Source organism: Aphelocoma coerulescens, chromosome 13 (genome assembly GCF_041296385.1).
Source record: "Aphelocoma coerulescens isolate FSJ_1873_10779 chromosome 13, UR_Acoe_1.0, whole genome shotgun sequence".
Classification (NCBI taxonomy): domain Eukaryota; kingdom Metazoa; phylum Chordata; class Aves; order Passeriformes; family Corvidae; genus Aphelocoma; species Aphelocoma coerulescens.
In genome coordinates, this window is record NC_091027.1 from 2348076 (window position 1) to 2369429 (window position 21354).

At 51.9% G+C, this 21354-nt stretch overlaps 1 long non-coding RNA gene across 1 annotated transcript; it reads right to left on the reverse strand.

Moving 5' to 3' along the window:
• Window positions 1-1441: 1441 nt before the first annotated feature.
• LOC138118272 (uncharacterized) lies at window positions 1442-14672 on the reverse strand. Its single transcript, XR_011155072.1, has 5 exons — window positions 14581-14672; window positions 12548-12685; window positions 11214-11325; window positions 10168-10309; window positions 1442-3732 (listed from the first exon to the last, which is right to left on the reverse strand). It is a non-coding gene; the product is annotated as an uncharacterized lncRNA (long non-coding RNA).
• Window positions 14673-21354: the final 6682 nt, after the last annotated feature.

Here is a 21354-nt window from a genome sequence, read left to right on the forward strand (position 1 = left end):
CCAAACAGTTAAAGGACAAGCCCAAAGCCTGAAAGATAACACGGCCAAATAAAACATCCTGGCAACTTCTGCCCATGGCTCCAGAACAAACCTCAGGAGAGCAAGGAGGTCCCACTCCTCTGGGCGCTTCTAATTTGAGGGGCCAGAGCACATCTGACTTCTTATGGGTAACTCAGCAAAGTACAGGTTCCATCTGGCTCCCTTTGCATGGATAATGGATATTTTACAGGGGCTGGCTGGGTGAACAGCCGAGAGAAATAAAGCAGAAGCCTAAAATTGCTCTTAAGAGATGGGAAGTTGGACGAGCAGCACCTGCAGAGCCCACGGGATCTCTTCACCTCCTGCCCCAAGAACCCAGCACTGTAAAACCTTTGAAGCTATTTCTGCTCTGCCTTTTTTAAAAAGCCAATTCTAAAGGCATGATTCAACGCCCACAGGGATTCAGAACATTCCCAGAAAGAGTTAAACACAGGAAACCTGTTGATTAATTTACAGGCAACAAGCTGCACTAATAAAGCCCCGGGGACCTTAATCAAGCTGTTTGCTGGTTGCCAGACCAAAGCAGGAAGATGGGCAGAGCTGTCAGGATGGATTAGCGTTTGCCCACTGGCAACACTGCTCCTGAATGGAAGAAAGAGGGGGAGAAGCACACACAGAAAGGTCTTTTCCAGCCTGAACCATTCCATGATTCTCTCCACGCAGCTGCAGAGCACGGAAGGGAAATTATGTGCCTGGCTCTGGCCCGAGGGCTCTGGAGCTCCCAACCTACCCAGGGGATGGGTTTGTGTCTTGGGTTTTACCTCCATTGTTTGCAATTCCGTCCAAAAGGTCGGGAAGGGGCCATTTTTCTTCCCTTTTTTTTTTTTTCTTTTTAAAGAGATCCCATCCTTTTCCATTCAATAAATTTCCCTGGTCCCACTTCTCCCCCTATTCCACGGAGAGCTGGATGAAATAAAGTTGTTTCTAACTGACCCCGTTTTGAAGGGTTTGGGTGACACACTTTGGGGTCAGGATGTTTTGCAGATTCAGCTGAAGTTCAGAAGGGACCATTTCCTTTCATTATGACAACAAGGTTTGACTCAGGTACCTTTATCTTCCTGCAGCATTTAGAGTTCTGACACAGCACCACGGGGTTAATGCAGCAGAATCCAACCAAACCCTCTGCCTTCCCACCCTTTAACCCACTGCAAGGAACCCAAGTGGAATCAGTGCTGCAATAAGTCAGAATTACAGATCTGAACTCTGCTTCTGGTTACCTGCAGGGAAACTTTTCACTCTTCAAGTAACTAAACTTTATTTAACCTGGCAATCCTTTTCCTTTTGCTTTCCCTACGTGCTGCCAGGGAGCCTGTGCCTTGGAGTTCCAGTCTAACAGGCTCCTGTGTGGCCAAGAGGATGTGGAGAGCTTGTAAACACCTGACTCCACTCAGGAACCAGCAGAGAAGGCCAAAAGATTGATTTTATTTTGCTGAAGCTTAACAGGCCAAAACAAAGAAGCAGAGAATTGCTCAGCTGCGAGTCTTGCTCCCATCAGGTACGTTTGAACAAGGCCATTTCCCCCAGCAGCTTTCTGCTGTTCCAGCCAGCAGGAATGAAATATCCCATGGGAATTCCTGCGGCTGGTGTAAGCTGCTCCAGATCCACTCATCTCAGCACAGCTTTGATGATTTACACCAGCCAAAGATCACCCTCTCCTGCTTTTACAGCTCCCCTGAACACCACAAGGGACACAAGCTGGATGTTGAGACCTCAAGACTTGCTCCCAGGAAGGGATGAAGGGGATGGTGAGCACTGAGCAAGTGCAAATGCAGCTGAAGATTAGCAAAAGCAATTATGAAAAACAAGTAGTGGAAATAAGGATTCCTCAGGAGGTGAATCAGACACAGAGCCCAGTCCTGCACTCAGTGGATTTGGGGATGGCAGTGAGGATTCCAGGCCTAAAAAAGTCATTTTTAAAGCTACTTAAATGCACAGAAGGCCCAGTGATAATTTTGCAACACTACATTTTTGTCTACCCTAACTATTCTTCAGACAGACCTTGGAAAATGTCTGTGGCATCCTTCTCACCCCTCAGATACCTCCTGAGTCAAGAAGAAGCACTTCATAACATGGAAGCCAGATGGGAAGAGCTGCAGGAAAGTTTGCATCAAGCCAGAGGCCAGGCTGAGAGGGTCAGTCTCTGTGAGACAAAATACCATAAATATAGAAGCATAAAATGTTTCCTAGCAGACCTCAGAGCACTTCCAATGATCTTCAGACAACACTGCCAGTGCCACGGTATCCCCATGAATAGCTGGAGAACGTGGAGACACAGAAATGCATGACCTTGCTCAAGGTAAAGAGCTCTTCTGCCTGCTCTAAAGAGGACACTGGATCCTCTCACTCCCTCCCTCCTGGCAAGGAAATATTCCAGGTATTGCCCCAAGCACAGCCAAATTCCACATCAGCTCCAGCTGCAGGATTTTCCATGGGCAGAGACACCAACACCAGGCCTGGTCTGTGCCTCGAGCTGGAGAGACCCCAATAACCAGGAACACCCTCTGATGACACAGTATTTCCATTGCTCTCACTGGGAACAAATCTGAAGCTGGGGAAGAGGCTGGCACAGAGCCCTGGGAAGGGCTGAGGACCATCAGACCTGGCTTAGCTCTTGTCACACCAACTGAGCGAAATGACCTCGCTCTGTCCATGTCAGCTCTCCGTCTGCAAAGCTTCAGGTTGAAACATTACAGAATAAAGTCAAGTGTCAAATGAGTCACGACCATAAAGATGAAATGAGAAAGCTCTACTCGAATCCCTCCATCCCACTCCAGGCTCAGCAGCCAAGACCTTCCCCCATCAGCTGCAAACTTCCTGCCTGCCAATGAAATCACAAGCAAAAAAGCCAATAGAGCTTTTTTTTCTTTTCCCCCTCGGTGTTCAAAGCCTGTGCAGCGGTTGGATTCCCACAGGCTGTAATTTCAGCACCCCTCAGACATCCCAAACCTCTGCCAGCAATGCGTTAACGCCACACTGACACACGGCACCTGCCTGGGCCAACCCTGCCAGACCCTTCCGAAGGGGCCGGGCTGGGAATTACTCCTGGTACTCTGCCCTGAGCTAGGAGAGCTGCTGAGGAAGATTTTTGAGGTGGGTGAGCCTCCCTGAGGGAGAAACATGGGCCCAAACATAACACAGGAGGATTTTCTGTCACAAAGAGACTGGTGAGGTTACGCTGATGAGCAAACTGCACCAGAAAATTGGCTCCTTGGAACTCCCTCACCACCTTCTCTTCCCTTTGACAGAGCTAAGGGTCTAACCAGGCTCCCAGCCAGGATTTAACCCGTGTTTGCACTCCCCTGGGTGCAAAGCTGCCAGGGAGAACCTCAGGGAAGAGAAGAAAGAACATCCTCCCGAGGATTCGTGCCTTTACAAGAAGCACCAGACACAGAGAGGACCCTCAGCAGGTTCAGTGTCCGAGTCAACAGCGCCCAAGCTCCCAGTCCAACCAGTGCAGGGTCCCTGTCACGGCCACACTGGTTCTGGTCGCTGGCAAAATGCAAACTTTGCTCAAAGGCTGCCTCAGTCCCCTCCTGTGGTCACTTTATTTGCTGGTCACTCAAGCACTGTGTCCCCAAAGCTGTGAGGAGGCCATGGGAAAGGCAGAACCACGACCCCATTCCGGCTCCATCTCTGGTTAATGCTCCCAAGGGTCGCAGCGGTTCTGGGACAAAACCCCAGGAAAGCCTCTGCCTGCAAAGAGGAGGAAAAGCCTGGCTGAGCCAAGGGTGAATCAACAGCAGCAACTGGAATGCAATTTCCCAGCCAAAAGGCAGGATATAGAGACAGCACAGGCAGTCCAGTGTAAGATAGATAAAGATGGTTCAGGGGAGACAAAAATCAGTAGAGAAAAGGGTGAAAGGAAACCCAGTGTTCAGAACTTAGACCACACCAAAAAAAATTAGACAAACTACCTATATTTTTCTTCACTTACCGTAGCAGAAAAACAATATGAAAATAAAGAATATAATCTTCCTGAAGCCAGTGGAGCACGACTATGAATTACAGCTGCCAAATGGCTGACAACAAAATCAAACCTGGAGATCACTTGCAGGAGAATTTCAGATGACTCTGTGGGTCACCTCGATCTCCAGCAGTTACAGAAGAAAGAAAAAGGTGCAGAGGAACTAAATTATTTATGTCAGCCAAGCTTATCTGTCAGAGGGATACACCTTTCCTACCACTGCACATTTCTGAGATTAATGATCAGGCACTATCTGGAGCTGGGCAGAAAAAGAAAAACTGGAGTGAGTTGGTTATTGGGGAGGAAAAAAAAAAAGATGTATTGCCCAGCTCAGCTAACAAACGCTGACTTTGAGAGGAATTATCTCCCTGAACCAGGAAAATGATACTTTGTGATAACTAAAAAAATTAAGCACTGAAGGATAGCAAGAACAAGAGCTCTGCTGAAAAGTGCATCCAGGAATGACAGTGGTGCCAATGCCTGATAAACTAATTAAGATGCTAATTAAAACCAGAGCACTTTCCCATCTGGGGCTCCCAGCAGAGGCTGGGTTTAGCCTGAGCAAGTCTCACTGGGGAAAAGGATGGGCAGATGAAGAAGGAGATGCCAGAGCACTGACTGACAGCAGAGGGGTTTGTGCCCAGCTTGCTGAGGCCCTTCACAGCACAGTCACAGGAAATGGCAAAGCAGCAAAGGAGGCAGGGGACAGTGGGGAGAAATAATCAGGGAGTTTCACCAGGGCAGCCCCCTCTCCCCAAAACACCAACTCCCCACAGCAATCACAGTTTATCAACCCAGAAAACAGTCTGAGTGAGCTGGGGTTAAAATTCCCTCTTTCCCACAAATTATTCCCAAAGGAAAGCTGAGAAAAGCTCAGAGGAGCAGGACAGGAGCAGCTGTGGGTAGTGGTGGCTGCTGCCAAGCTCACCCCTTGGTTCACCCACCAGCACGGGCAGCACCCCACACTCCATGTGAGCCCAAAAATGGGTGAGAGCAAACTGGAAACCAACTCAGATGTGGAATAAGGCTCGGGAGCCCATGGACACCAGCACTGGGAATGGTGCAAGGCCTCAAAGGGATGAAAAGAAAGCATTGACCTTGAAAAGGCAGAGCCAGGAGGTGACAGAGTCCCAGCTTTCGCTTTCTCCTCTCCGAGAAAGTTACTGATTAAAAACGATACCGATGCTGTGAAAAGAAGGTTTGGAAAGTTAGCATGTGCCAAAGTTTGTGCTGGGTAATCCTAGCTCGGCATTCCTGGATGCTCCTCCTTTCCAGAACACAGAGCAGGTGTCTGTAAGGAGTGGGAGAAAAAGATGCATTTGAGGGCAAGCACTGTGTGTTTGTCTTCGCAGCCTTTCAGAATGTTTGTTTTGGTTTGGGTGTGGACAGACTTGTTGGAGGAAACGATTTAAAAGATACCACATAACTGCACAAAAGCACATTGTGTGGCAATAATCCTCCCGTGAAATCCATCCCTCGGTGAGCCAGCACCGCAGAGCTGCCACAGAAACCTCAAAGGCTCAGCCCAACCTGTTGCCTTGCACTCGATTTTGGTGGCACTGAGGGACACCTGCCTTTACGTGAGTGCCCTGCAAGCAGCTCACCCCAGAGAGCGACAGGAAATCCTACACAGCACCAGTTGTGGTCACATCTTCATCAAGAGGGCTGGCAGAGCCACTAGCCAAGGAAAAGGTGGCTCCTTCCCTGCCATGCCCCAGGAGCTGAGCTGGGAATGCCACCACCTCCAAAAGGGCAGGAAAGGCCCCCAGGGACCCTCTGTCCTGAGGCATAGCAGGTCTGTAGAGCCAGAAGAAGGTGCTAGCAGGGAACCTCTGCCCCTGGCCAGCAGCCAGGCAGCTCCGAGGGAACAGACCGCACAATTATCTAAATAACAGGATGATCCCGCATTAGGAAAGATGCTGATAACGAGATTTCCATAAGAACTCCTAGGGCACGGTGCTGCTGCCCTTAGGAAGGTCTCCAAAGGATTTGATCACAGTGTGAGAGGCAGGGATGCATTATCCCATCTGGAATTTCACCACAGCCCTTCCACCATCCCCTGCAGCATCCAAGACTGGGGAGGTTTTGGTCCCTGGGAAAGGATTCCTGCAGCACCACCAGTGCCTAAGGAAAGCTCCCTCCCAAACCACTTCACTGTGAAAAAGGTGGGTGGAGGGGAAGGCAAAGGGTCATTTTTGGTTTCCACTGGCACCAATTACGCCTCTGGCACGTTTATGGAAATTTTTTTTCCATCATCAAGATAATGAGGTTGGGCTTTTTATTTTTAAATAAACAAAGGCTGCAATGGGCAGTCTGTGCTGGGGCACGTCTGGAGCCTCCAGCTTATCAGAGCCGTCACGGGACGCTGAATTTTTGTTCATTTTATCTGGGGGGAAAAAAAAAAAATCAGAAAATCACTGAAGCCCCAGCCCATAAGGCTGGAAGGGAAATCTCCCTTCTCTCCAGCAGATCCTGGATTTAGCATGCCAGCTTTGCCTGGAGGCCACAAGGGAGCAGACACAGCAATTAGCAACCAAACAGCTGCTGCTGCCACCCCGAGCTCTGCTGGGACTCCAGCACTGGCAAGCAATTAAAAGTTCACAGAAAAGGCCTCAAAACCCATCTCCAGGGGCACATTTATTGTCCTGAGAACGGCCCTTGCCCAAAGATGCTGCCCAGGGTGGCTTTTCAGCCCCTACCTCATACTCTGAAGTCCTTGGCTGGTTTAATGTCCAGCCTGGGACTCCCTGCAGCCGAGCCCTGGTCAGATCTGGTGGCATCCAGGGACAAACTGGCTCAGACCCTGAGACCCCCCACGGCAGATCAGACCAGGGAGGGATGCACCAGCAGAGGAGGGCAGCCCAGGTTCTGTCTGCTTGGCCTCTGCCAGCCTCACTCCCCCCATTTATACACCACGGGGGGAGCAAAGGTACTTGACAGCTGCAAAAAAGCAGATAATTCTGCCTGCCATGCCTGTGTTTACGCAAAAGCCGCTGGTTTATGAGGAACAGCTTAGTCAAAGCACACAAAGAAACACCCTGCAATATTTTTTTTGAAGGGGGTTTTGTTGGGTTTATTTTTATTGCTTCAAGAAGCAAAAGGTTAGCTACAGAAATAGAGAGAACAAAGCAGCCTAAAAAACAACTGCTTCTTGTTTTTCTTATTCTGAGTGGCCTCTCCCAAACCCTGCTCAGCCCCAGCTCCTCTTCCAGCTGCTCCCCACACCCGCAGACCCAGCAAGGAGCACCCAGAGCCTACAAAAACATCCAGCTGGGAAGGGGAAAAGCCTCACAGGGGACTCGGTTTGGGTTTGTTTCTCCACATCAGCGTGAGGGGAATGAGAGAAGTGGGAGATCCTCCCTCCTGCTCACCCTCTCCAGCTTTCTCCAGCCCCCAGCTGCTCCTGCTGACACCAGGACACTTCGGCAGCCACATGGCACAAGTCCTGCTCTGTGCACATGAGATCAAGTAAACCTGGAGTCAGCATCCCTGCTATCAGCAGGAGCCCTGAAACATCCTAAAAATCACCCTTGAATGCTCTGGTCAGAACAGAGTCAGCTCAGCCCCAAGCTGTCACGAGGCTGTGACAATCCAGGCCATTCCCAAGGGACAGGGACCAGGCAGCACCCCCCAGCCCACAGCAGGAAACATTTGGGTTATTGTTACCCTGTGCCATTTGAGAGGGTTGTTTGTCTCGGCCTCAACCAACCTTCAGCAAATTAAAGATAGAGGAGGGGGGAAAAAAATCATAAAACAAAGCAGTAGCAGCTCTCAGGCTCTGAGTAACCTGTTTTCCCAATTTCCAACACAGACTGCTCCCAAGACAAAGCACGTTACCCCAGTCTGAGCAAGGAGAGAAGAAATTCCTGTCCCTGCAGCATCCCACCACCTTTAGCTCCTCTCTGCAAGGCACAAGTGGCCAGGACAGGAAAGGGAGGAGAAGGCTCCATATCTCCTTAAATTAAGGGGTTTTGTCCTGCCCAAATGAAGGGAATGGCCTTTCTTCACATGTCGATGGCTCAAAAGGGGAACCACGCTGGCTGCAACCCCATCCCATGCCCGAGCTGGGATCCAGAGCCATCTCTGGATGCAGCTGAGGCAGAGGGCTCTGTTCCTTCCGAGGGTTTGCAGGTTGAAGGTTTGGATTTATTGGCACGGGAGTGCCACACGCAGGAGAAGAGATGCACACGCATTTCTGGGAGTTGGGTTCTCCCACTCACAGGGCTCACAGCGGAAAACAAAACAGGTTTGACAGAGAACAAATTAATTCAGCATGAAGGAGCTCTGAAAAAATAAAAATTATCTTTGACACACGAAAAACAGATAAATCTTCACAGAAGATTCCTTTAACAAGGCCAAAAATCCATCACAACGCGACACGAAGGAGGCACAGAGAAGGCTTTCAAATGGATGCGATGTTTTTATACCCACAGGCACTGGGAAGGCAGCACAGTTCAGAGATGACAGCAGGGATCTTAGCCAGGACTCCTGAACTGCCTCAAGATTTGGGGGCATTGCTGCAACCAGGAGAAGAGGAGCCCTCCGTGCTCAGCAGGTTTTACAAGCCCCAGAGAAGCTGCGTCACCTCAGGCCTCGGTTTCCCCGTCACACAACCGGGACAGTGGCACAGCCCCACAACTGGGGCTCCTCTCAAGCCCTTGTCACGTTATGCAGTGTGATATTCAGGGGGGTGCTGTGCCCTGAAAATGCAGCATTTAAAGCAGCCACAGCAATCCGGGTGTAGTGCACATCATTCCCACACCCGGCTTTCCTGTGCTCTGTGCCCATGGCCCCACAGCCAGACACCACAGAACTCTCCCCAATAACTTCATAACCCTCTTTCACCATGCTCTGCCTTCTTGGCTTTGCTGGTGTAAGATTTCATCCTTGAGGGGCACATAAGAGCTACTTTTCAAAGCATTGAGATTGTTTTACAACTTCTTAAATGCACACACTTTACTCTTGGAAAGGCACGGGGCACAGGTACCTGTATCACCCTCCACAGAAAGAGCAACAACAACAAAAAATACTCTGCCCCATCTCCTCAGTAAATCTCTACAGATTTTTCTTTGCACGGACTCCTTCAGGATCCCAAAATCCTGCTCAATTTTCAGGCTGCAGCAGAGCCTCCCCAGCTTGTGCAAGTCCAGAATCCAGACAGGTTCCCCATCTCCCACCACACAGCACAACCCTGCTGGGTGTCACCTCCAGCACATCTCTGCTCTCCCCTTTCCCCCTGCGCCACTTCCAGCCTGATTCCCGTGCCCTGCCCTCCCAAACAACGTGCAGCAAGCAGTTCCCTTCAGCAGAACCTTTAGCAAACCCTTTCATTGTGTTCCTCCCCTTGCCAGAACAAGCCTGTCCCAGGTCAGCAGCCTCTGTGAGGGTTTTGTAGCTGCTCTCAGGCTGGGCACATGTTGTGACACTTCCCATTTATATCTGTGGCTCTCCCAGCGTTTCACACAGATGCCTCTGACCTCCTTATCCACCCAAGGACACTGCAGGGTAAAAGATCCAAGATTCGAGCAGCAAGACAGAACAGAGCCATGAGGGGAAAATAATGCCTCAATTTCAGAGCAAAAGGAGCAGCCAGGCGTGGGCCAGACAGGTTATTCTGCTCTAAAACTGCATCCAGGAACTCTTCCACTGCCTGTTTATGATATCCCTCGTTGCTTTGCAGAAATCCAAGTTAACCTGCTCAGCCCAAAGCCTCCACCTCCCCAAAGCCAAGCGTGCACCAGGGCTGACCTTTGCATGTGTTCTAAATCGGAGTGCACATTGTGTTTGCCCTGCCTCTCATCTGTGTTTTCCACAGACACAATGACACAAAAGAGGCAGAGCCCGCCAGCCAAGCCCTGCAAAGAGGGTGGCTTTAAATAGCCCCTTTGTCTTGCTTTTCCTTGCTGAAATATTGCACATTATTCAGAATCGAGTTTTAGTTTTATCAGGGACCCAGAAATAGAGACAATGGAGGGCTGGGTGAATTTTTGCATCATTTTAAGACCTAAAGTTTCTCGTTCCTTTCTACCCTCGCCCTCCACTGCAGGATTTGTAGCTGTATCCCAGGAACCATTCCCTGAGGGGCTCTCACACCCACAGGAGTGACCCCAGCCAGGAAGGGAAGAGGTGCCCAGAGAAGGTAGAACGTGTGTGAGAAACCTCACCTCTGCAAACTGAGGGCAGAATTCTAAAAGCAAAGCTTCTGTCCTTGATGGGGAAAAAGTCAGCAACTCCAGCAGACTCCGGGCTGGTACCCAGATGAGGTCAGAAATTAAAAGGTGCCTCGATGCTAAATTAATGGGGAAACTGTCAAGAGAGCAACAGGAGCTATAAACATTTTTGTTCCAGTTCAAGGCAGGAACAGGCATTTACAGCTGTGTGGTTTGAGTGCCAAACATGAAAACCGGAGTCCTTTCTAGCCAGGGCATATGGATGCTCCTTTTTAGGAATGTGCAGCAGCCTCAGAGATGATGAAATGCTTGGCCCCAGTGAAGAGCCCTGAATAGGGGCATTTGGGGTGACCTAATGGGAACATTCCCATCTCCCCTCAGGGCTGCAATCATTGTGTGTCCCCTTCCTCAGTGCAGCCCCCTGCCCTGTGAAGGTTTGTTTCAGAGTGAACACTTTGTGTTTGTCCCAGAGCAACACAAAGGTGCCTCCAGCAAACCAAAATTAATCCAGCTCTGCAAAACAGGCATCGCTACTAAAAATCAACTTTTCCTGAGCATTGGGTCGGAGCTCTGAGCAACCTGGTCTAGTGGGAGGTGTCCCTGTCCACGGCAGGGGGGTTGGAACTGGGTGATCTTTAAGGTCCCTTCCAACCCAAACCATTCTGGGATTCCATGAGATGAGGCTGCAGGGAATCCCCCCCCCCCCAGCCAAACTTCTGGGATGATTTCACACCGTGCACTGAGAAGGAAACACAACACGTGCTCTCTTATCACCTTTGTGACAAATCCACATCAATGCTGTTCATTTATCAGTTAAAAAATCCCGCTGAGGCAATGAGTTCAATCCCCAGGTGAGCTGAGCTTGGCACAGCCCCAGCACTTCGGGGAGTGCAGAGCTGCAGCTCTGCAGCAGCAATTTGTTAATGAGAGAACAGAGTCTGCGTGTGAAACCAAAGTGTCTCTGAGCAAAGCACATGGGGAGCGTGCTGCTTTCCCCACAGCTGAGCCGGCCTGCCCGGAGCCTGCTGTGGGCAGGTTACCTCAGGGATGCGAATCCATGCAGGATGGGCAGTGCCAGCACACTCCCTGCGGGATATCACTGCTGTGTGGAACGCTTCGGCAGCTGGGCACAGCGACTCGGGGTAAGAAGCACTGCAGTGAAGACAAGACATGAGCTGAGACGTTCCCAGCCGCCGGAATCAAGATCCCAACCAAACCTTGTGCTCAAATCCCCAGGGCAGAGCCAGCTCTGCTCCCCATCGGTGAGGGATGGGCTGGGCTCAGAGCTGCGCTCAGGCGAGCGGAGGTGAGAGGTGGCAGTGCCAGTCTCAGGCTGGAGCAGGAAGATCCTTTCCTGAGGCTCTGGCGCCATCTAAGCCCAGAACTGGGATCCTTCATCCATCCCGCTGCCTTTCAGAGCGGAGGGAGAACAAAACTGTGCGGTAACAAACTCCTCTTGCTTCTCCAGCACATGGAGAGCTTCCTACGGAAGGAGAAATCTGGGAGCTAAGAGCAGAGAGAATGCCAGGAAGGACATTTTTGGGGAAACCCAAGCACTGAATAAGGTCAGATCCAGCAGTCTATGTGCTCTGTGCTGACTTGGAACACTCCCAGCTCTGCAATTTGGTTTTACACTCCCAGACCATTAACAGAGGTCAATCAGGGAATTATTATCTAATACAGGCATAAGTCCACTTGCATTGTGCAAGTAACCTTCCCGCGACTTTTGACCTTGCTGACCTGCACAAGGTGCAAATAATTCAGAGTTTCTCCCCCACTGAGAGAGTTCCTGATTGTTCAGAAGGATGCCCATTGCTCCTGAGTGAGAACTCGCCCTCAGTCGTGTCCCCCTCTGAGCTTTGCTCTCCTGGGACCAGCTGCTGCGTGGCTATTTGCTTTTCTTTCGATCAGACTCAATCCCTTAAGCAACCAACTTCACAGTGTCCTTTTCCTGGCATTTATTCAGCTTTTTTTTTTTTTTTTTTTTTTTTTTTTTTTTTTTTAATTTTTTATTTCCCGGTGAGTTACAGAGTAGCCGTGCTGACTTTTTATCCTCGGCTGCCCTCCAGTGACAATGTCCACCCTGGAGCCTTGCTGCCCACCCGAGCTCTCCTGGCCAGGACCTGGGGACCTGCACAGCTCACCAGGCTGCAGAGCCTCTCTTATAAGAGATGTAGATCAACATTCCTAAATTAAGGACCCTTGTGCCTCCGTGACAACTCCAGCTTTTAAGGATTTACCAATTTTACAATCCCCCATTCCTCCTTTCCACCCAAATGCTGATGATCTTTCTTGTAGTCCTTGACAATTAATTCCATCTTGGTTCAAGTTCTCCTATCCAATATTAGAAGTATCATCAAATGCATTTATTTACCTTCACTGTTAAGCAAATGGGAGCAGCAGCAGCTGTTGACACAAGGTATTATCGAGGTCTGGCTTACCAAACAGTTCATTAGCTTCCAAAATGTTATCTCCACTTCTGTTTTGCAGAACTGGCTTTATAATCAAGGACCTGATGTTTGGATTTCAAAACAAAAACCAGTATCAGGGAGCACAGTTATTCATCAGTTAGAAATAATCTTGCATTACATAGCAAACACATAATTCTGATGGGGGCTGACCACCCCGAAACCAAACACAGCTACAGGAGCTCCAAGGAGAGAGAAATACAAAGTCACCAGGTTGGAAGAGACCTCTAAGACCATCGAGTCCAACCCATGCCCTAACACCTCAACTAAACCCTGGCACCAAGTGCCACATCCAATCTGTTTTTAAACACATCCAGGGATGGGGATTCCACCACTTCCCCGGGCAGACAATTCCAGCCAAATACCAGGAACGTGAGAATAACCCGCTACAGCAGAGCTTTACCTGCACCCAAAGCACTCATTCGTTAGGAACAGCCAGATCTTAATGCCCTGGGGGTTAAGTAACACCCCACAGCCCAGCAGAGACCCTCCCTTGAGGCACACAGAGCTCTGAACCAAGTGGTGCTCCACACCTGAGAGCAGCAGCCTGAAGGAAACAAGGCTCAGGAGTCACTTGGTTTGGTTTGTTCTTTAGGTTTTGGGGTTTTTTCTGTCCGTTTCTTGAAGGAAGAAGCATTTGCTGCCAGTTCAGACACCCCAGTCTCACTTTGCATCGACCTACATTCTTTTTTCTCCTGCTGTAGCGTGGCTGGGAGCCCTCTGTGGATTTCTGCCAATGAACTCACCACTCAGGGCAATGCAACCTCCTGCTCCAAAGGTTCCTGGCACAGCTCCAGAGGGACTTTTCCCTCCCCTCACACACACCTGTAGAGAGGCTCAGGCAGGAGCATCCAGCAGTGCAGCTTCACCCCTGTGCACATCACGCTGCTGAGCTCTCACAGTGAGTAAATGACAGCACCCGCATCCTGCCAGCAGCAAAATATTCTGAGTTCCCCCAGAGGAAGAGGTAACAAAACTAAGGACTTTGTGAAAGAAGTCATTAAATCAGACCATGCTGTAAATGCCTAAAAAAACTGATCACATTTCTGACGTTTAGAACCAGGTGGGAGGAATGACAACTTTTTGCTGAAAACTGAGACTGCAGCAGGTCACACACATCCAAACAAAAAAAACTGTTCGGCCGTTTTTGCAAATCCCAAAGGCCTCAGGCCAAGGTGAGGTTAACAAGGAACAAGTTGGGGCTTGCAGAACCTCAGTGCTCTACAGCAACACCGGCAACCACGATGCTGCTTCGTGTTATCCCACACGTTGCTCAACGCTTTCCTTATTCCCACCCAGGATTATTTGTATTTCGGAGCGCTGGCATCTTGTGCCGGTTGGCTGAGCTCAGTTATCAGCTCCCTTCAAATCCAGCCAACCAGGCTGGCGGCTGTTGGACTTCTTGGACACGAAAAAAAAGACGCATAAAAGGCAACAAGAACCTGACACCCGGCGGCGCGGCCAGCGCCAAGCCGTTTGTTTACCCGGGTCTGTTCTCCCAGCCCTGGAGCTGGGATTGGCAGGCGATTTTGGAGCGCAGAACTTTGAATTACGGCGGGTGGATTTGGCAGCGCTGCTGCGCGGGCAGCAGCTGCGAGGGATGAAAGTACATTCACGGCCTCAGTTCTGCTTCGGCAGGGGGAGAAACAGCCCCCAGCCCTCCTCAGCGGTGCCTGGGGCGGACCCAGCCCAGGTGAGCAGGGGGCCCAGACCTGCGGCACCAGCGCTGAGCGCGGTCCGAGCGCTGACACATCACCTGCCACCTCCCTCCGTGCCGCCGACGCCGCTGTCACATCCTCCCCACCCCAGCGACACAGCCCCACGCGGGTTTCGTGTCAAGCGATGCGGCAGCGCTGGGGGAGCCCCGGGCCGGGAGCGTCGCGTCCCGGAGGGGAGCGGGACCGACGGGACCCGCACGGACCGACCGGACCGCACTTACCGGGAGCGGCGGCGCCGCGCGGGACGGACTCTGCGTTGCCCATGGGCGGACGGAGCGGGGCCGGGAGGGTCTGTGCGGGGCGGTGCGGGGCTCAGGACGTGCTCGGGCAGCTCCCTGCTCTCGCCGCGATTCGAAGCTGCCGCCGCGCCCCGCCCCGCGCCGGCACCGCCAACCGCGGCCGCGGGCGGGACACGGGCGGAGCGGGCCGGCACCGGATCGGCCCTGATCGGCTCGGAACGGCGAGGCTCGAGCCCAGCCGAGCCGGGTTTGTTCGGGTCGTGTCGGGTGGGCTCAGCCCTCGCCCGTTCAGCCGCAGGAGGAGGTGCCCACCCCGCTGTCATCCCAAATATTCCCATCCCTGTGCCCGCACCAGCCCGGGGACAGTGGGATTAATGGAGAGGTCTCTCCCTGACAACGCAGAATTATTTTCGTTCTGAAAAGGCTCTAAAACACAGCCCCGCAGCACAGCTGTCCCCTTGCTGTCAGCTGTCCCGGGCACAGCTGCTCCTAGGAAAGGTCAGGAGCCAATGCCACAGAACAAGGGTGAGGATTTCCTCCCCATCCCAAGCAGCGTGTGGTCCTCTCGTGCTACAGAGCTGGGAGATTCCCAGCTGGGATGAGGCCTGCCGCCTTCTGTTCCCCATTATCTCGTTTACTCTTCTATTTGGCACGGGACTGATGTGGACTTTGAAGGAAGTAAGAGAGCAAATTAGAAGGTTTGAAATTCCTGAGTGTTTCTACTGTCGCAGCGGCCCAGCCACCCCTGGGAATAACAGAAAGAAGGAAAATGACCGTGGGGAGGCCACCATTTGTCCCAGTGCCGGTTTCCTCCTCCGCAGCTGCATCCAGAACATCATTACTGGGTGCCAGCAGCTCTGAATTGCTGAAATAGAGAGGAAGATACATCCTGCCCTGAGAACCATGGACAAAATAATGGGAACATGATGTGCAGACGAGTGTGTTGCTGCTCGGAGCCTGGGAACGGGCTGAGTCCAGCAGAAAAGGAACCGCGGTGCTTTTGCAGGAGCGCTGCTGCCTTCCCAGTGCCCACAGCAGACACCAGGGTTATGGGCTGGGAGCCCGGCTGAGGAAGGGATGTCCCGCTCGAGTGTGAGCAGGGGGTGACAGTGACATGCGGATACTCCTTATCTGGCTGCTAATGCACTTTTTATCTCCTCTCCTAGGCGTGAGCGATGTGGCAAGCCTCTCGTACTTGAGCGACCTTCAGAGCAGCCTCCTGAGCCGGCGGGGCTGTCCTCACACACGGCAGGTTATTGTCCCTCATCGCCAGGTTTGGGGGCATTCGTGTGGCTTGGGTTTCTGATAATAACCCTGTGACAACAATCCAAATCCAGCGCAGCCTGGAGGAGACTGAAGTCACACCTCATCAGGGGCTCCAATTTCTGTGAGCAGCGACAGCACCCAGGGAGCGGCTGGAGCTGTGTTAGGGAGGTTTAGGTTGGATATCAGGAAAGGTTCTTCCCCCAGAGGGTGCTGGGCACTGCCCAGGCTCCCCAGGGAATGGTCCCGGCCCCGAGGCTGCCAGAGCTCCAGGAGCGTTTGGGCAGTGCTGCCAGGGATGCCCAGGGTGGGGCTGTTGGGGGGTCTGGGCAGGGCAGGGGTGGGACTGGGTGATCCCTGTGGGTGCCTTCCAGCTCAGGATATTCCATGATTCTACGGATAAAAACAGCAGCACAAGGCAGAAGTGCTGAGTGTTTCCGGTGGATCCTGAGCAGGTTGGGACTGGTGGCAGACAGGAGCTGCAGCCCTCTGGAGCTCCAAAAGTCAGAGAAATCAGTGCATTTCTCAGAGGCAAAGGGAGGAGGCATCTCGCTCTGTTTGTTCCCAGAGAACCCTCAGACACACTCACATTCCTGAGGAGGGCGAGTAGCACACGGAGCAGCTTTCCCAGCCCTCTAATAACAGGGAAGTTGCTTCCACCTGAGCAGGTGCAGTGGGAACCTGGGTGCAGAGGCAGCACGTGCAGAGCTGCTGCTGCCAGGGCAGGGGGCCCGGGGGCAGGAGCTGTACAAAACCTGCTGTACAAAACCTGCCCCTTTTTCTGCAGATGGGCCACAACCACAGCCTTGCCCTCCTTCCCAACTGATCAGAGCAGCCTCCTTTTATCTACATCTTCTCCCACCACTGCTCCAGCAGCCACCAGGCTGTCCCCAGGAGGAGGAGGAGCCCCAGGCAGGTCACATCACATCCCTCAGGCACCTCGGCTCTGAGGGACAGAGATAAAACCCTGAGAGGGGATCCAGGGGAGTTGTGTGGCACCTTCCCGTTTAAATTCCGCTGGTCACTCTGGGACAGGGCTCTCAGGAGGCACTGCCCCAGCTGCAGGCACAGCACAGAGGTTCAAGGATGATGTTCTAGCAGAGGCTTTCTGTTTTCTTGGGCAGCTGTTGGCAAACCCCTTTAATCCCTCCCTGCATCTTCCCCCCATAAAGGAAGGATAACACCACTCAGGGAGGGTTGGATGGTTGGTGTTTAAAACTGGCCTGTAAAGTTTGGCAGTGTCTTGAGCAGGGAAAGGGCTATTGAGCATCACATCCCCCAAAACAGCCCCTGCATTATCCTGGACTCTTCCTGTGCCAGGGTCATGCTCTGGACAAAAGCCCAATTAGGTTAAATTTTCATAATGTTTTTTCCACAGTTGAAATATCACACAGAGCACAGATTTCCCAGGGAGACTTGGAGCCAAAACGCATCGATCCTGACCTGAAGAAAGGCTTTTTTATTCCAGGCAATCTGGCTGGCAATGACCACAGTAATGATTTTCTTTAAATCACAAACATCTGTCTCTGCTGAGAACTGAGCTGAGCTTCACCCACTCACTCCATGCCAAGACCACCAAGAATCTGTCAGGCAGGACTAACCTCCAACATGTGTTACTGGCCTGGAACCAAAACCCTTCAGCAAAGAGAGGTTTAACTCCCTTAATCTCTCCCCCCTCAGCTCTAGGGACAGAGGATTTGCACTGTGAGGTGGCTGGCACAGCTGCATGGGGCAGCTTCCCCAGCAAGAAATGAGGAGGAAGACACAGGTTTGCTTTCCTCTCCTCTCCCTTGCTCTGCAGGCCCTGGAAGAATAACTCACTACATGGAACACTTGGAAATGAGAGCAGCCCTTGCAGAGGCAGAGCACTGAAGAGATTGCCCAGGGCACATCCAGGCTCAGCAGGTGCCTGTGCACTGGCAGGTGCTTATGGAGAAGCCCTCAAAATTCCCTGTCCCGTCATGCAGCCAGAGAGATGCTTGGGAAAGGTGCAGGAGACACCCTGCATGGAGCAGTGTGTGGCAGCAAGGATCAGGCCCTTGCTAACACAGTGATATTTTTAGTTCTGTCAGTGTGACCCTTGAAAAAAACGTATTTTCCTTCCCAAAACTCTGATAAATGCAGTAAGAGCAGTAACACTGAGCTGATTTTGTAGTAGTTTTATCAGCAGATCTCAAAGCATTTCACAAACTTCGGTCCCCAAACTGGAGAGAGCCCAGTCCCCAGGGAAGAGGAGGAATAGTGTTTTCACCACAGTGAAAACTTAGAGGCTGTCCTGGTACAACCCCCATTTCCCAGTGCTCAGACTGGGTTTATACCCCACACCTTTAGGGCATGTCCCTGCCCAGGGCAAGGGCTTGGAACTAGATGGTCTTTAAAGCCCATTCCAACCCAAACCACCCCATGATTCTGTGATCTCACCCAAAACTTGGACTCTCTGAGTGCCTCCCCCTCCACTCTGAAGATGCTGCTGAAGAGCACAGAGTCACCCTTTAGTCACTTCACATTTTTCAGTGCCCAGCTCCGTTAAGGGCCACTTGCAAAATAACAAAACTTTGTTCTTTCTGTGAAGAACAGCTGAGTGATGTGACAGATCAGCACAGCTGGTTCAAGTGAGGCTCCCTCCAGCATCACTTGAATCCTGACCTTGGATGACTGTGCCAGGCAGTGTTCTTCCCCCACTTCTCCAGCATTTTCTCTCTCTGTAAAAAGCAGATAACAGCAACACTGAATTCTCCCCTCAGGATGCTGTGGGAATTAAAGAGGTAATTATTGTTAAGGAAAGCAGTGCTCTGAAAACACAGGTATAGGGACTGGGCAACTCAACTGCAGCATCGCCGTTCTCGTTACAGACAATAAAATCAGTTATGCAGCCCCTCCTGCTGGGTCTGCAGAGACACAATCAATGCCTCTGCTTTGAATTTTTCACTGAACCAAATAATCATTGAGGCTGGAGAAGACCTCCCAGCCCATCGAGTCCAAGCTGTGCCCCATCCCCACCTTGTCCCCAGCCCAGGGCACTGAGTGCCACCTCCAGGAATTCCTTGGGCACCTCCAGGGATGGGCACTCCAAACCTCCCTGGGCAGTTCCAAGGCCTGAGCACCCTTTCCATGGGGAAATTCCTGCTGCTGTCCACCCTGAGCCTCACCTGGCCCAGCCTGAGGCCGTTCCCTCTCTCCTGTCCCTGTTCCCTGGGAGCAGAGCCCGACCCCCCCGGGCTGCTGGCTCATGTTCACCCTCTATCAGCAGCACTCCCAGGTTCTTTTCCGCAGGGTTTTCCAGCCGCTCTCCTCTCCGGAGCGCCGCTGCGGGAATTCCCCGCTAGAGGGGAGCTGCTCCCCACAAACCGCCCGTCCTCAGCGGCAGCCGCGGCGCGTCCCGGGCTCGGCTGCGACGGGGATTTGCAAAGGTTGGTTTTCACAAAAAAATGGTCCCGGCGAGCCCTGTCAGACGAGTGGAGGAGTTTTCCTCTGGGTTTAGCTCGCGGGAAGGGGTTTTTGGCGAGTTCTGGTGGTTCCATGCACACGCCCAGCCCGGCTGGTACCTCCCGGTTCATCTCTGGAGGGGGATCGCGATGCTCCGGCTGCACAAAAACGATGCCAAGGCAGCCAGCAGCAGCCGAAAAAGGGGGACATCCTTCCAGGGAGCTACTCCAGGGTCTTCCCCAGACGAAGCTGAGCGCTTTCATGCCATCAGAGTGTTTTGTAAGGTGTCAAAAACTCTGGGGAAGGTTTCGATAACCACTGACCCTGCAGGAGGGAGGGGATGCTGTGCGGGCATCCCTCACCTGCCGCTGCTGCCTGCTGTGAACAACCGTCCCGGGGCCAGGAGGGGGCAGGGAGGGCAGGACCGTCCCTGCTGCGGCCACAGCAGCCCTGCCAGACACACCGAAATGTCATCTGATAAAGGCACGGAAAAACAAAAGGAAAACCAAACCCACAAGTCTGCAAGGCCACATGCAATGAGATCACTGGCAGTTCCCCACCCTGGCTTTGTCCCCCAGAGTGTTCTGAAGCCACCCCAGCCGTGGCCCAGCCCAGCAGAGGGCACAGACACCCAGAACACGCTGTAATTACAGACACGGTTAATGAAGTGGTACCCGACACCTCCCAGCCGCAGCTCCAGCATTTATTGGGCTGAGCACCGCGGGGTGATGTTTCTATGTCCCTTTTCACCCTAGAGCTCATTCAAGGCTGGACATGCCCATTCCTGGCCTGGGAATTTCATGTTCAGTGGATGCAGGAAGGTGCACAGGCACTGCCCTGGGGACTCTGTGCACTCCCTGCAGCCCGTCCATAGCGAGAGACACTCCTCAGACCCATTCACCCAATTCCCTCATCCACAGAAAACCTCTCTGGCAGCTCCCCACAGCCCCGCTATTGTGGCCTCACAGTATCCAGGAATTCACAGATGAGTGTCCCAGATCCTTAAATTCAGCCTGGGAAAAGATTTCTGTGTCGGAAAGAAGATCCTTCCTGAGAACACAGTGAGCAAGGCACCCTTATTTACACTCCTGGCAGCTATTTATTTACTCGTTTTGCCACAGCTATTTTAGAGGTTGTCATATGAGATGGAAACTAAAAAAAAAAAAACAAAAAAACTTCTGGCTAATGTGCCAGCAAATCTGGACAAGATGAATCTCTGATTGTGACTCTTGTTACCACAAGTTAAATCACACTTAAGGAGGTTCTCAACTACTTTTCTGCCAGACTGAAAATCCAGGTATGACATTTTCTCATTATAGCTAGAAAAAAAGTTGTTTATTACATAAGATCCATCCCTCAGTGCCATGGAAGAGTGGGGTGGTGCTGCAGGTTTCAGGGCTACACAAGAAGGGTCAGCAACAGTTTGAAGTGGGGCTGGAAGTCCAGATGTGTGAGGTGTCTGAGGGCAACTTCTGCTCTGGCTTAGCATGAGTCCCTCCATCACTTCCAGAAGTCACAGGATTTAGTGGGCTCTCGTTTCAAATGGAAACACATGGTGGAAAATGAGCTAAGGAATATTTCAGAGTGAGTGGAAGCTGATAAAGGCGCTGACATTTGGCGCCTGGGGCCTGGCAGCGTTACTCAAGCGACCTGAGCCTGACTTCTTTCCATCCCTCTCTCCCCTTCATTGATTCCTGGGTGATTTTTAACAGGTTACTTCATTACTCAGTCCTCTCTTTCTTTTGTGTAGAGGTGCTGGAGACTCGGCTCCTTGATAAGGCACAGCAGGTTCTGCAGCAGATGTGACTGCAGCATGAATAAGAGCCTGAGCTCACCAGCACCTCTGTGGTGGCCACCGCTGACTCAACGTCTCACCGGTGACATTGTGTTTACTGACACACCAGCTACTGCCCTGGTCACTCAGCACCACCCTCCTGGGACTCCCAGACACCCCTTCACACTGGCATGGCAGAGGTTTCCTCCCCAGGTGGCAGAATTTTGGTTGAAAGGAGCCACCTGGGTTGGTTTTTTCCTTCTCTAACAGGCTCCAGATGGCCGGTTAATGTC